The sequence below is a fragment of the Tamandua tetradactyla genome, chromosome 22 (assembly GCF_023851605.1).
Source record: "Tamandua tetradactyla isolate mTamTet1 chromosome 22, mTamTet1.pri, whole genome shotgun sequence".
Classification (NCBI taxonomy): Eukaryota; Metazoa; Chordata; class Mammalia; order Pilosa; family Myrmecophagidae; genus Tamandua; species Tamandua tetradactyla.
This window is the reverse complement of record NC_135348.1, coordinates 37,371,234-37,382,794: the sequence shown is the minus strand read 5'-3', so window position 1 is coordinate 37,382,794 and position 11,561 is coordinate 37,371,234. Positions and strand designations below refer to the sequence as shown.

General features: G+C 36.3%; 1 pseudogene; it reads left to right on the top strand.

Annotated features, from left to right (window-relative positions):
• Positions 1 to 2,070: 2,070 nt before the first annotated feature.
• On the top strand, positions 2,071 to 3,217 carry LOC143666138 (uncharacterized; annotated as a pseudogene).
• Positions 3,218 to 11,561: the final 8,344 nt, after the last annotated feature.

Here is an 11,561-nt window from a genome sequence, read left to right as displayed (position 1 = left end):
TTTATTTATTGTCTATTTTGTCTCCACCAAACCAGCGAGTTGTCAAAGATCACAATATGCTTAAAAAGTCACAGATATACCTTTTTGCTCCTTCATCCCTGCAGGGATTTTTCCGAGGGCTTTTTCCAGACATGCCACAAATCTGTTTTCTGGGACAAGACAACCACAATAAAAGACTGCTAAATCTTCTAATCTCTAGAATGATTAAGATGCTCAAATACATTAAAGTGACACAAACTAACAAATTAAAGTTTTTGTATTCATAAGGTAAAATACAAATAACAAAAAAATGGAGATGATTAAGATGCACATATATTTGTTGCGTTCATTGGACCACTGTGATTCCATGATCTTAGAAAGATCTGTGAAATAAACTTCCCAGAATTCTGATGAAATTGAGATTATACATTCCAATTTATGTTGGTATTGTTATGATAGTGCACATTTACTTATGTTGGCTAAAACTTCCCTACATACACACACATATGTATATAATTATTTAAATAAAAATGCTATGTATTATAAAATATTACCTAAATAACCATAGCATATTAGAGGCAGTACAGTACTCTCTTAAAATGCTAATTGTGTTTAATATGTGTTTCTTCAAATCAGTAAGAATAAAAGAACAATAAAAATGGTGAGAATATATGATGAACTGAAAAATCAATACAGAAAGCTCCAAATCTATAAGAATAAACTCAATCTCACTCGTAATAAAACTATCCTTCACTCCATTTCAGAAGGATTGGGAAAGCAAGACATGCTCACCCAGAGGGTAAATTGGTGCAACCTCCATACAGGGAAATTCAATATTTTCAAAATTGCATGTATGCACTCACCAATCAAGTCCACTTCTTAGAATTTATTCTTAAATACATAATTGCACATATGAAAGATTACATTTTAAAGATATTATTTGCCACAATAATTGTATCAATAAATATTGGAAATAAATAAATATCGTGGACGAATGAGAGATTCAATAAATTATGGTTTCTACAATGAAAAAACATTCAATTTTTTAAGTGAGTGATTACAAATCTATTGATATAACATAATTAGCATCTTGCCTCACTAATATGGGAAGTACAAATAAACTCTTGCAGAGATCTATTATTGGTATAAAAACTTAGACGGGATCATACACACACGTACATTTATTCTTATACTTTTATGTGCATTGAGTAATTACGGGAAAATAACCGTGATATTTGAAGTAGTGAAATGGGTGTCTGACAAGGGCAGTTGTGTAGTCGTGTAAATCTTTTACAGTTAATACTTGAAACCTTTCACAAAGGTATTTTTTTCATGTTTTTTAAATTAATGAATTAATTAATTGATTTTAAACATCATAGGTGATTTCTGGTGTGGGAGCTGAGGGCCGAGTTTTGTGTGGGCCCCGCCGGGGGGCGTCAGCCGCCATCGGGAAGCCCAGGCTGGGTGGGCGGGCACCGCGGCTGCAGCGTCCAGAAGCCACCCAGACCCAGGCAGCCGAGCGGACTGCGCCCGGCTGGATCTGGGCTCCTCGCCTGGGACTCGGAGCCCCGGGCCTGCAGTTCCTGGCGAAGCCGCCCATTACGGCATGGGGCCTGGGGCGCCTTCCCCAGAAGGGAGTAGCTTGCTTGGGGGCCGAGGCACTCCGGGGATGGGGGGTGGGGGGGTGACGATGGCGAAGGGCCAGGTGTCCCAGGAGCGGGAAGGCCATCTCCTTATAGTTAAGCTGGAGGAGGACAGCGCCTGGAGCCAGGAGCTGTCCCCATCCGGAGCTAGGAGCTGTCCGCGTCCGCAGCTAGGAGCTGTCCCTGTACACCTCTGCTCCCATCCGGGGGGCCTCCCAACTGTGCTTCTGAAAGTTTGCTTCCCAGATGCAGCTGGCCCCCGGGAAGATCTCAGCTGGCTCCAGGAGTTTGCTGTGGGTGACTGCGGCCTGAGAGGCGCCCCAGGAAGCAGATCCTGGAGCTGCAGGTGCTGGCTCAGCTCCTCACCATCCTGCCCCAGGAGATCCAGGGCAGGCTGCCGGAACTGCGTCCGGAGAGCAGCGAGGAGGCTGTGACTCTTGTGGAGGAGATGCAGAAAGAGCTTAGGGAAACTGAGGCAGCAGAGTCGCAGATTCCCAGTCAGGAGGCCCTAAGCAGCCAGGTGGAACAGGAGGAAAGCCATGGGATCCCAGTGGCCAATACAAGGACTGAACCTGTGAAGCCCAGCAGCGGGGCAAGAGAAATTTGAGACTACATGGAAATTGATGGGTCTGTTTCCCTTGAGAACACCCACCCTCAGGAGCTGCTCCCCATAAGGATACCCTGGAGTCCGGAGCAAGGAAAACCCTGTGATGGGTGAGAAGGGCATGATACCATCCCTCAGTGGATGGAAGGGAGCACTCTTTAGTGGGGGTCACAAGTTATGGAGAACAAAGGAGACCAAAGGAATTGCAGCCAAAGAAACTCCATTTGTGTCCCTTGTGTGGCAAAAATATCTAACAACTCATACTTAATTAGATACCAGAGAACACATGCATCAGAAAGACTGTGGTGGCATGGAGTGTGGTGAACTTTTAGGTGGGAACCCACATTTTCTGTCACTACACAGAGCACACCTAGGAGAGGTAGCCCACAAATGCCTTGAATGTGGAAAAAGCGTCAGTCAAAATACCCACCTGACTCACCATCAGCACACCCATGTGGGTGAAAAGCCCTATCACTATAATAGAAATGGAAAATGCTTCTCTTGCAACTCCAACCTCCACAGGCACCAGCTAACACTTGTAGGATGAAAAGCCCTACAAGTGCCCCGAGTGTGGGAAAATCTTTGCTCATAGGTCCAAACTCCTCAGGCACCGGAGAATTCACACAGGAAAGAGACCCTATAAGTATCCTGAGTGTAGGAAAAGTTTGTTTCATAGTTCACACCTTGTCATTCATGAAAGAACTCATGAGCAAGACAGACTTCACCCCTTCATGAGTGTAGAGAAGCAATGAGTGTCAGCACCCTCCTTCTTGTGAGTCATATAGTCCACAAAGCCGAGAAAAAAACTCGCTGACTGTTTGACTTGTGAGAAAAGCTTCCGCCAGGGGTTGCACCTCACCAGACAGCACAGAAAATAGATAAATGCACCCTTTGTGGGGAAAATTTCTCTCATCTTTCCAATTTGATCAGAAATCAGAGAATTCACATGGGGGATGATTTGAATCAATATAACGTAATATATTTCATATAAATATAGCTATTGTCCTTTAAATCTTTTATAGACGTACAAACCTGGTTGTTTCCTACTTATAGACTTTAAACTATAAGTAGTTTAAATCTTCTTTTTCTGAAGTCACTCTCTTAATACCCCATTCTCATTGGGGTGAAAAAAAAGAAGAGTTGGGACTACATGAATTTGGAGCTATATTCCTGAAGTAAAAGTTAATGCTTATTGGATGAAAATCCTCTAATAATTATATATTTTAGAACATTCAGTTGCAATATTTTTGCTTCAATTAAAAATGATGGGCTGTAGTGTTGCGTACAAACTATAGAAGGCATTTGCCAATGAAACCACAATTAAAAATGTAAAAATTTTCTTCACACTGTATTAATGAGAACATAAATTGATATGCCCTTTTTGGAAGGCTATTTTATAATGAGTACCAAAAGCCTTAAATATGAACAAGAAAAATATGTTACAGAAATGTATCCTAACAAAACAATTATGTGAGTGCAAAGATGCAGAAGAATATTCATTACAACAGTGTTTATAAGAACAATAAATTGGAATTACACCCTTTGATTAAAAAGAGGTGATTTGAATCAATATAATGTAATATTATATAATCTAGGTATGATAAACATGTAAAAATTAGTAATACATAACAGATTTATAAAAATATCAAAGCAGATCATGAGGACTATAATCAACTAATATATATATCCATATATAAGCATAAACATATTATTCATCTTAATAATAAGCAATGGCATCAGTTGAGAAGAAGACAGCTGAATATAATATTAATCCAAGCAGGAAAATGTAGCAGACTTTTAAATGGACCTATTATAGCTGCTATTAAAGACATGTAAAAAGAGAAATAATTGAAAATGTATGAGGTGTAGTATCATATTTAGTTGAATAAAGAAATGGGGCATATTTTAATTTTTAAGGAAATTTAGGAATTTTTTATTTTTATTTTATTTTTATTCTATTTTTTTTTGACATGGGCAGGCACTGGGAATCGGCATGGCGTGGCAGGTAAGAAATCTGCCACTGAGTCACTATTGCAATGCCCTGAATTTTATACTTTTACTGTCATTTTCTTTATCCTGCATAAATTCGATGAGATATCAGAATTTACTTTCAATAAAGGAAAAATAATGAACAAAATAGTCTCCTTTTCTACCCTTTCCTTAAAGTAAGATCATATTTACTGGTAACGCGTTGGTCCTGGATGCTGCCTTCCTGCTAATTGAAGGACCCATTTACAGAAACTGCAATTTCTGTCTGTGGATCCAGCTTGGAAGTAGTTATGACCATGATTTGTCCGAAATGTTTAACAAAAGTAGACTATTATGAGTCTTTAAATTTGTTTCAGAAAGGAATGACAGAAGTTAAAATAATTTCATCATTAAAATAAAATACCCAGTGATGTAAATATCCCCAACCCATTATTTTTGTGTTTAGTTCATAGTGGCATGCAGTGTGCAGACAACCACGAAACGTTTCAATACCTTTAGTTATATTGGATTTCCATGCCTAGACCAGCCTGCAAGTGGTCTGTTCCAGTTTCTCATGGCTTTCCCCCAGACACAGGTTTGACGTTCTCTTAAACTTGACTTAAATTTTGAATGGTGTGATCTTGACTTTTCTGCAGAGAATTCCATAGCCCCTAAGCAGTTGAACATGTGGATAATTGATAAAATATATCTATGTACGTTCAACTGACAGATTTTCTTCTGCTTTAGAAAAGTTAATAGTCTATTTCCATAATGATTAATGTCATGGGACCGATTGAGTATCTCACTACTCTGTAGCTATACAGAGGAAATGCTCTTTTTGTACTCAGTTACTTGCTAATCACATGCTCTTCTAGGCTTCCAACAGCGTTATTCATGGAGAAACAAAACTGACGCAATGCTCACTAAGCCTGGCCTTAAGATTTTAACAGTTCCATAGCCTCCCTTCACCATCACGCTGACAATCCATGCTCACCACAATATAGGATATCAGTATTGATAGGGAGAGATAGGGAGTGTGTGTGCATGTGTGTGTTTCTATGTGTGTTATTGCCAAACTCTGCTGCTGTGTCTCTCTTTCAATCCTCTTATTTCTTTTTCAGTTCAACCTTGCCGACTGAAGAGGTACCTCCCTCACATACCCCAGGGTTAGAAATTAGCATTCTCTTCACTTGCTTTTTCCATCTCTACTTTCCCTATAAAAATTCTCTGAGGTCTGGACTACTGCTGTCAAAAATAAATATAATAGAAAATACATATTTAATTTCAAATATCTTGGTAGGTACATTTAAAAATATTAGGAACATTTAAATTTAATAATATAGTTTATTTAACCCAATATACCTCAAATTAATATTTCAATTTGCAATTAATATAAAAAGCATGAATGAGGTATTTTCTTTGTTCATACTATGTATTTCAAATTTCACATTTACAGCATATCTCAATTTGGAAAAGCCACATTCCAAGTGTGCAATAGTCACATATGACTAGTGGTTAACATTTTAGATGGCACAAGTCTAGGCCAGACCATGTAGTTGTTATAATAACGAGGCAGGGGGGAAGGATTACTATACTCTTTTGACAAGAAGCAAATTTGTTTTGTATGACAATATTTGTGTATAATTTTTATAGTTGTGGCTGAGAGCGAATGTTACTTTGATCCTCTTCTGAATGTTCTTTCTCACTCTGTCTAACTCTCATCTATCCCAAAAAGATTGATGCATTGAGGAGATTAAGAATAAAGTCATGTACTTGGAAATACAAAGGGAGACAAATAATACAGTCCATAGATTTACTATTAGGTACTTTGTCAAAACAAAACAGAGAAAAAGAAGGAAAAAGCCAGAAAAAAATCACCCTCAAATTAGAATGACAGTAAAATTCTACATATATCAGTAATTATAGTAGATTTAGAGTATAAAAATAAATTAACAGACAAAAGAAATGTTCAACTGTGATTACCTTCAATTCTATACCCAAAATATAAAATAAAACATTAAAAATGAATGAAAGGGTAAAAAGATGTTACATTTAAATTCCAAAACATAGAATTGTATGTCAGTATTAATATCAGAGAAAACAGATTTTAGGGGAAAAGAGTTAAAAGGAATAGAGACATTCTTTAGAGAATATTAAAATTAATATTCTACCAATTTGCATAAATCATGAAAATGAATCAAAACTTACCCAGAAATATATTCCTAAAATATATAAAGTGAAAATTGACAACAGCACAAAGGGAATTGAACTGCAAAATAACAACAACAAAAAAAGGGAAGCCAAGAAGACAAAAACCTTATCATTAATGTATAGAACATTTGAGTGAATTTCATTGAGGGATTATGTATAATAAATTCATTTGTTTTTAATGTATATATGATTGCATTTTGACAAAGGATTACCCTTGTAATTATCAATACAACCAGCATATACAACTTTTCCCATAACTCAGAAAGTCCTCGTCATAGTTTGCTAGAGTGCTCTGATAAATTAAACAATGGATTGGCTTAAAAATCAGGCATTTATTGACTCATAGTTTTGGAGCCTAAACATCCAAATTCAAGGCCTCGGTCACACTCTCCTTTGTCCTGGGAGGCTGTGGTGTTTGACACCGGCTGGCCATCATCCTTGGTCCTCCATGGCTGGCACATCTGCCTCCTGCCGTAACCAAGGTGACAGGATTTAACACATGGTTTTGATGACTGAATCCTTATATAGATATTTCTTTTAACTTTCTGGAGTATTAGAAAAAGCCAGACAGAAATACATGAAATTTCTGAACTGTAATCCAGCTGTCTTGATTTCTGCTAATAATGGTAAACTATATAGTTGTACCTACTGATTGTAAAAACCTTGTGACTGACCACCACTTATATCCCCTTACCCTGTTTTTCAACTTTAGAGTCTTATGATCACTAAAGACAGCCCCTGATGTCTAGCGGTGATGGGCCTTGGGTAGGTCCAGAACTTACCCCCTAATTCCAAAACTCTCTTGCTAGATGGAGCTGGATCTAACCAAGATTGGCTGGCCTGACATGCAGTAGCTTAAACTTTAACCTACAAATGATCTATACCTCATTATAATATTAAATATCACACCTGTGATCATATTCTGTGACTAAGTATATTATCAGTCAGTGCATGCTCGATAATTAGATGATTGCTAACCTCTCGAGCCATTGTGCTCATCATCCTAAAACTTGTCCGTCTTTCAACATGATAAAACTATCAAAGTTACTGCAGTTTGGGGAGAAAGCTTTTAAGGACTATAGGCCATCTGATCTCCTGCTTCATGCTTACCAATAAATGCTGTCTCCCTTTGAAACTCCAGTGTCTCAGGAATTGGCCATTTTAACAAATCAGGCAGTGAACCCACCTCTTCTGATCAATGTCACTGCTACATGGAGATCTCTCTCTCTCTCTCTCGTGCCTATTCTTCTAGTTTCTGCTGACTGCCAGCTTCTTCATATATATATATATATATATATATATATATATATATACCAAAAGCAGATGGCTTTAAAAAGAGGAATTTAATAAGTTACTGGTTTACAGTTCTAAGGCTGTGGAAATTTCCAAATTAAGCAAATCTACAGAAATGTCCAGCATAAGGCATCTAGGAAAAGATACCTTGGTTCAAGAAGGCCAATGACTTTCGGGATTTCTCTCTCAACTGGAAAGGCACATGGTGAACATAATGACATCTCCTAGGTTTCTCTCCTGGATTCTCCTTTCTAGAAGCTTTCCCAGGGACATGCTCTTTCATCTCCAAAGGTCACTGGCTGGTGGAATCTGTAGTTCTTGTGTTCTGTCCTGGATTCTCCTTTCTAGAAGCTCTACCAGGGACATGCTCTTTCATCCCCCAAGGCTGCTGGCCAGTGGAATCTGGAGTTCTTGTGTCTCTGCTGCTGTCATCATTCTCAAGCTTTCTCCAAAAATGGTTCCTCTTTTAAAGGATTCCAGTAAAGTAATCAAGACCCATCTGGAATGGGTGAAGTCACATTTCCCTCTATTCAAAAGTTAATACCCACAATTTGGTGAGTCACATCTCCAAGGAGAAAACCGAATCAAGTTTTCAATCTGTTCAACTGAATAGGGGTTAGAAGAAATGGTTGCTCCCACCAAATTGATAGGATTAAAACATATCTTTTCCAGGGTACAGGGTACATGAATCCTTTGAAACCGGCACACTATGTAACATTCTCTGACTGACTGCAATGAGTTTCTTCTTATAAAGGACTCCAGTAATAGTTATTATTACATTATTAAGTTAATTATATATATATAATTATAATTGATTATATTATAATTATATATATAATTTTAGTTGATTATATTATTAAGGCCCACCTTCATTCAATCGGACAGCATCTTAACTAAAAATAACATTTTCAATAGGTCTTAATGAAAAATAAGTTCATTCACACCCACAAAAATGAGGATTAAGTTTAAGAATATGTGATTTGTTTGCATACCTAATTTAAACTACCAGAGCTCCCTCAAGTATGTTTTTAAATTCTGCACCTGTTCATGAGTAACTTCTAATATTATTTTATCACTATGGATTAGTTTTACCTGCTCTGGAATTCATGTAAATGGAATAATAATATATGCATTCTTTTGTGTCAGCCTTTTTTTGTTCAGCATGCTTTGGAGATTCCTACAAGTTACTGTATATGTCAGTAGTCCTTTCCCTTTTAATGGTAGTTACCATTCCTTTGTATCGATGTACATTATTCTTTATGGGAATTCATGTAATTGGAATTATTGTTATTCCAACATTTGCTATAATTAATAAAGTTGCTGTGAGCAATTGTATGCAAGCAGCTGTATGGAATATATTTTCATTTATCATGGCTTAATATCTAACATTATTGAATATTTCAGCCATGATTTGAAATTATAAGATATTACGTTTTCATATACTGTATATTCAAATTTAAAAATATTTATGTTCTACGTTATTCATATTTAAAGTTTTAAATATATATATATAGTATTTAATCTAATATTGATTGTACAATTTAACATTGTTTTACCTATTGGTTGGCAGGAAAAAAATGTTCCCATTGAAATTATGACAAAGCGCCTTTTTTTTAACCTGGAACTGTTCTTTTTCTTGAAAGTGTTCCTTCGGATTAAGTTAGTATGATTTTTATTATATTACACAATCAAGCATATCTTAAAAAGGGAAATGCCATCAATATCAGTATATACTGATGTGATATTATCTTTAAGAAAAATAAAAGAAACAGCCTAAGGCTATATTTCAAAATAGATAAAACCTAAAGGCACATATTTAAAATTGTTAAAAGGAAATTAGAAATGATTTTAGTGAATTTATGGCTTGGAGAAAGCTATGATTATATCCATGGAAAGCAATAGACATAAAATAATGATTTGATTCCATTATAAGTAAAACTTTTCAAAACAGCATAGACTAAGAACAACTTAACACATAAGCCACTGATGGGAAGACAATTCTGAAAAGAATAGGCAGTGAAATACAGTATTCCCAATACATACAGAATTTCTACAAATCAGTATTTGTAGCTAATAGAAGAAAACTAGAATTAAATATAGGAATGAGCATTCTACAGTAAAGGGAATTTTATGTTAAAAAATAAGAAAAAAGTTTGTGAAATTGAAATCATCATAGAAATATAAATTTTAAAATGAGTTATTTCAAATGAGTTAAATTGGGAAATATTAAACCATGAATGCCTTGGCATGGATCAGAACATATAGAATCCGTAATTCAAAGGCAACAATGATAAAAAAGAAAAAGAAAAACAAAGACAACCATGTTCAAATGCAAATTATAAGTTACACTAAGGACATCAATTTGGCAATACCTAAAAAAGGTAAGGCTATTCAGTCTGAAACTCATTAATATTAATTCTAGATAAAGTTTTAGGTTAACACACATGTGCTCAAGATGATATGCTCAATAATGTTTATTTTAACTTTGTTATCAACTATCGCAAATAGAAATAGCCTGAACTAGCATCAAGAGAGAATGAGTAAATTGTGCTACATTCATTTTAACAATTGTCAGTGCTTTTCATTCAAAAACCGCCAGGAAATCATGCATAATTGAAGAAGCTGGGTTTATTGCTCACTGCAAAAAGACAAAGCACATTATGGGAGACTGTGGGGTGCCTCAATTAGAGGACGTGGGAAAGGAATTCCTGTTTTATTTAACTTCTTTTTAGGTGATTTGAAGAGGATTTAAGGAGGTAGGGCCTTGTTCTAGATTGGGGGTGTGAGTAATTCCGGACTTAGTAACTTCATAAATTACAGGCTGCAGATATAAAACTGGTGTAGCAGAAACCAGTTATATTAGCTAAGTTGGGAGACATTTGGACTTTTTGGTAGTTTGTTCAGTATTTTTATTGGTTTTCTGTGCTTAGACAAGCATCCTGTCTTCACTCATCACAGTCTCAAAGTTGTCTTGACTGATGATGACATTCTCTGAAATCATTAATGTTTAAAAAGAGACCATCAATGCCTTGCCGTGAGTGGCCAACATATAAGGCCAACCCTTATATGTTAAGGGCTGCTTTTCTCTTTTTCACAGTGAAATAAACTAGGACAGCTAAAACAATTGAATCTGAGTATATATCAGCTTCTATCTGTTGGCTATTGTTGTAGCTTCTCCCTTTCTATGTTCATGTCTTCATGTACTGAAAAGCCTAAGTCCTGATACACTATTACCCTGCTTTAGCTTTTTAATATAACTTGTGTCATTTTGCAACAGTTATATACCACAGAAAAGCCATGGTGTTTAATCCTCATTCAATATTGCTGAGTTATTTCGATAGAGATGCTCCCCATCCATTGTGGGTGGCACTTGTTAATTAGGTCGATTACATGGAGATGTGTCTCCACCAATTCAAGGTGAAGTCACTTACTGGAGTCCATTAAGAAAGAACCCTTTTGGGAAAAGCTTTAGAGCACACACAGCCATCAACCTTTGAGGATGTAGAAGAAAAATACCCCCAAGGAAGTCATTGAAGACCCAAGGAGAGAAAGCTAGCAGATATTGCCCTGTGCCTTCCTAGCTGAGAGAGAATTATCAGACATGACTGACCCTTTCTTATCTTTCTCTGGATGCCTTAGTTTAGACAAGTTTTAGAGCCATAACTTGCAAATTAATAACTTCCCTTTTTAAAAGCTGGTTCACTTCTGACTTATTACATTACAGCAACTTTAGCAAATTAAAACACCAACCTAGGTGATTTCAATAATTTTCCAGTAACTGTGATTTTTGGTATCTTTTACTTGATTTAGAAAAAGATTTACTTTGACGCCGTTTAAGTTTAAGCTAGTTATTATATAGGTTA